This window comes from Pinus tabuliformis, chromosome 2_2 (assembly GCF_031772625.1).
Source record: "Pinus tabuliformis cultivar Carrire ecotype Pingquan chromosome 2_2, CPIR1, whole genome shotgun sequence".
Taxonomy (NCBI): domain Eukaryota; kingdom Viridiplantae; phylum Streptophyta; class Pinopsida; order Pinales; family Pinaceae; genus Pinus; species Pinus tabuliformis.
This window is the reverse complement of record NC_142300.1, coordinates 1,286,143,168-1,286,148,187: the sequence shown is the minus strand read 5'-3', so window position 1 is coordinate 1,286,148,187 and position 5,020 is coordinate 1,286,143,168.

Genomic DNA, 5,020 nt, shown 5'->3' with positions numbered 1-5,020 from the left:
AAATATCCTGATTTTGCAACAAGACTAAAAAATTAGACATTTCTCGTGGTGGCAAGAGGCCCAAGCATAAGAAATAGATAATAGATTTACTTCTCTTTTCTAGTTTCTAGTAGCTTTTATAACTATTGACTCTTTCATATTTATTATGATATTTTTTTAAACAATATATGACAATTTAAGTTTGAAGTTGGCAATTATAACTCATTAGTAATAATTATGAATATGATGCTTCATGAAAGTTGAAAGTTCTTTCATTTCATTTCATTTTATAACATTTCATTTCATGTTAGATATTATTTGTTGTAATGGTTACACTTAGCTTACAAGTACAACTTTGGTGATCAATGATGATAAATGTTATATATTGAATTTTGAAAGCTTGAAACTTTAAGATTGATGAATCATGAGACTCAATATGTTGTATGTTACTATGCTACTAACTTGCGGACGTGGTTGATGAAGATTATAACTTCTAGATGATTGTTGTTATATGGTTCAATCTATGCTTTTTTATGTTTTTTATATCTAATTCATCATTCTACATGTTTTTGTTGACATATATGTATCAAAAATTAAAAAATATAAAAATAAATATATTTTTAAAAAATCGCTCCGGGATTCGCTCCCAAACCGGGAGCTTCTGAAAATGGTCGCTCCCGCTCCCCGCTCCCGCTCCCGCTCCCAAGTAACATTGCAAAATACCATCTAATTTGACATCATGTTGAGGCCAAAAAATCCACCTACGACATTGTTCCACAAATGAATAGATTGCAGACATATTCACCAAAGCGCTTGGAAGGGAAAAGTTTGAAATATTCAGATTGATGCTTGGAATCACCAACATCCCTTCAGATTAAGGCGGGGAATGTTGACACCTAATATTTGGGATTAGGTAAATCCATGTAAATAGAAAAATAAAGAGAATTGGAAGACGAACATACATTAGGAGATGAAACCCAATAGTCTTCCTCTCCATGTATATATCTATGTTCTATCTTAATGCAAATGCAACAAATTCATTCAGAGTTACCCTCTTGGCCTGACAAGCTCCAACTTGGTCAAATCAATATTTTACAAGAAATACTTACTTCAAAAGGGGTCTTCAATGCTTCAAGAATATTTGCTCCAACAAGAGATCTATATCACCCCAACAAGTCTTCAATAGGGTTGCTTCAACGAGGGTCTCAAGTCTGCTCCAACACTGCACAAAACCTCTTCAACAACTCCAATGGTGACTTTAATATCTTTAACTCTATTCTAGAGAATATAGGAGAGGCTACTTCAAATCTGAGTACATGTCTAGCTTCAAGGTCTACACAACAACCTGATTCAACAAGAATTCAAAAGTGCTTTGACTGATCCTAAAAAATGCTCCATCAAGTCTTCAAAGATGTCTTCAACATGGTAGGTAAAAAAGGAGGCCAAAATATGTTTCAACAATGCTATTAATATTTTCTTTAAAGAAGGCAATATTATGCTCAACAAGATGCTTCAAGTTTTCCCCAAATCCACTGTGTTGGTGACTTCGAGTTTGCTCCCAAATATGCTTCCTCAAAGAAGGTTGAAGTCTACTCTTAACAACCCAATATCTGATCCAATGAAGGTCCAAACTTGAGCTACAAGTGGCCAGGAAATAACCTGAATCTTCCTGCAAGATCTTAGTTATGTGCTTTACAAAACCCGAGGTATGATCTTTAAATGAGCCAAGGTCTGAGTCCAAGGTCTAAACTTGGAAGGGCAGAAGTCCGAGGATGAAGTTTTAGGTCTGAAATAGTTGCACTCTGAGGCATAGAGGGTCGAAATCTTAGGTCAAATTCTATTCCAAATGCATGCTGAGAAGTTGCTCCAACATGCCGAGTATATTGTTCTATGTTACATCCACAAGGGGGCTGAGTCTTTAGCTTGAAGTTTCTCCACAAGAGGGTCAAATTTTGCTCAACAAAAGGTCAAGATTTTGTTCCCCAAAAGAACCCCACGCTAGCAAATAAAACCCACATAAAAAGATAACCAAAAATCACAAAAACCTTGCCTTGCTTTAGCACCTAGGTTCACAAGTTGTGAACCTTGAATTCTTCTACTCTTGCCTCATATTTGTATGTCTTGCTTTGCTTGGATTGATGCCCAAATGAGCTTGAATGAGGTCCTATTTATACATATTTGTTCATGGTCGAATAGACACATATTTTGGAGAGGGCCAACTTGTGTTCATGTAGGCTCATGTAGACCGACTTCAAAAATATGATTTTTTAACTTGTAAATTCAATATCTCTTCAACGAGGATGAGTTAGGAGGCAAGTAAATATTCGTTGGAAAGGGCTTGAAGTCATCTAAATCCTATGTGATTTTCTTCTTGAGATGGTGCCTCCTTTTACATTAATAACAAAAATTCTTCCAACAATATCCCCCTTTGTTATTGATGGAAACACTATCCTTATATGCTACTCCCTAGTCATCGACAACAATCTCCTTATATGTTGCTTCTACTGCCATCGTCATCGTGTTACTCCCCCTATCATTTTGTTGCTCCCCTTGTCATCACTCCCTGTCATATTGATCTAGGTGGCTCTGGACACACGCAGAAGTCCCAAAGGGCTTAGAAAGGGGCAAAATTCAAAGTGGTTAGATTGCTCCCAAACTAGCACTAGATCGAAGTGCTCGTCGCTCTGATTCCAACAGTGTGGACGACACTCAAATCCGAGCTCGTATGAGGGAGAACGAGCCAGTCAAAGTTTCAGTCAAAGTTAGGCGGTGAACTAGGTTTAAGTATCCCACAAATTGACCGAGTCCTGGACATGGAACCCAGCTCCTGAAAAAGGGAAAAATTGTGGCCTCTTTAAATTGCCCAATAACCCTTATTTTTGAAAAGTTTGAAAACGACCATTATAATTAAAAAATAAAAAAAATATAAAATATGGGTGACGGGCCACTACCCCTACCACCCACCGCTCTGATATATATATAATTTTAAAACTAAATATCGCTGACGGGCCATGACCCTCGCCGCCCCCCCAACCACCTCATAACATTAAACAACATTAAACATGGAATGGGGTGGGTGGACCACCTCCGGTGGACCCGACCCACACCCCAATGACGTGCCTTATATATTTGGGCTGGCGGGAATTGAATCGACCCAACCACATGGCCGGTCCGCTCCACGGGCGGCCCAACCAAACATAACCCAAACATAAGCATTACACCAACCCATGTACCAAAACTCCGCCCGTATTCCATTCAAAATGCAACAATTATCCATTGTAACAGTTTACCAAAAAAATGTAAAACACGCCAAAATGTTAACACACTATTTTGGAGAGGTGGGGGTTTGAAACTGAAACCTCCGCCCTCCTAAATGATGTCGCCACCATTGGGCCGCAAGGCTCAACCTTGTTAGCTCTGCCCAACGAATTTTATATAAACCTTCGTTTCATTTGCATGGGGGACGAAACACCGAATGACATCGACGAAACGGAGTTGTGGAAGCATAGAGGGGGCCCACCTTGGGCATGAAAATCGAGGCAGATTCCCAGAATATTCCAAGGAATATTCTCATGTAGATTCTTTAAGGAATCTTAAGATTCCTTGGAGGTAAAAATACTTTTTATCATAATGTAACTAAGTTTACAATCAATTTTCTCAAATTTTTGCAGGGAACGCTATGGGGAGGTCGGATTCGCCTTTTGAGCAACAGATTTGAAGATTCCCAACGGAGAAGAATCTTCTAGAATCTTGAGGGAATCTTCCAGATTCCTTGGAGGCCGAAATTCGCCAAAGTCAGAATGCAACCAACTTCATACTCATTTTCTTAGAATTTCGCAAGGAAACTGATGGTGCAGATAGAATTTTGATCTGATCAACAGATCTTCAGATGATCCAGAGGTGGGAATCTTTGAGGAATCTAGGGGGAATCTAAAATATTCTTGTAGTCCCAGATTTTCACTTTGTCATAATTCAGAAATTTGACAGTCGATTTTACACTATTCGACGCCACGAATCTGATGGTGCAATCAGATTTTCCATTTGATTATTCCATTTTTCAGCCACTTTTCAAAGTGGAGTGCAGGTGTCAACATTCAATGTGCGAGCAGCCATTTTCATGAGATTCGATGCCACGAGATTGATGGTACAACCAGATCCAACCGTTTATCATCCTCTTCTTCAAGTAACTCCTTGATGTGAGGTATATGCAGTGTGATCATGTACTTCTTTGTCTTTTTGCTTGAGATGCATTGTGCTGTATAGATCCCTGTTTGATGTTTGATGATCCAAAATGGATCTAGAATAGACTTCTAAGTCTAAAGTGTTCCTCACAGAGGAAAATGAAAGTCAAGGGTTGCTCCTGGAAATAGTCCCATTACATAGATCTCGTCATTCTGAATCTACTGCAATTTGAATGGGCTAAAATGGACTTTGGATGAAGAAGTTATCGTAGAAAGAAGATTTGCCCAATGTCCTTAGAAAATGAGGCATTTCTTATTAAATGTGGCCTAAAGGGTTAATATTAGCCTTATGCGCTAAAAACCTTTGTTAAGTGCAACGATATCTTCATAAATGTTGCTTGATACCTTTTATTAGATTTATTTCCTAACATGCTATCTCCCTTTGGTGTGAAGACTTAAGACACATAACCATGATGGCTTTTTGCTTTGAATTTGGACATAGTAATGGCACACAGGTGGAATCCCTAGACCAAGACTTATATGTTGACACTTCAGCTGATCTGAGACCAACCATGACATGACCATGACAACTAATGAGAACCATGATTACTGAAGGGAGTAGCACTAACCTTGACTAAACAACCAATGATCAAATTTTTTATTTGAAGACCTTCTAAAACCATTAGAAAAAAAAAAAAAAAAATTGACCTAAGACCCTAGCAAAACTTTGAAAGAGCATATTTTGATCACTGGTGACTAACATGACTGACAGGCACTAACAACCTCCAAGTTTGTACGAAACCCCGGGTTGATAAAGTAAAGATGGTAGCCCTAGGAGTTGTAGCAGTCTTGCTGCAATA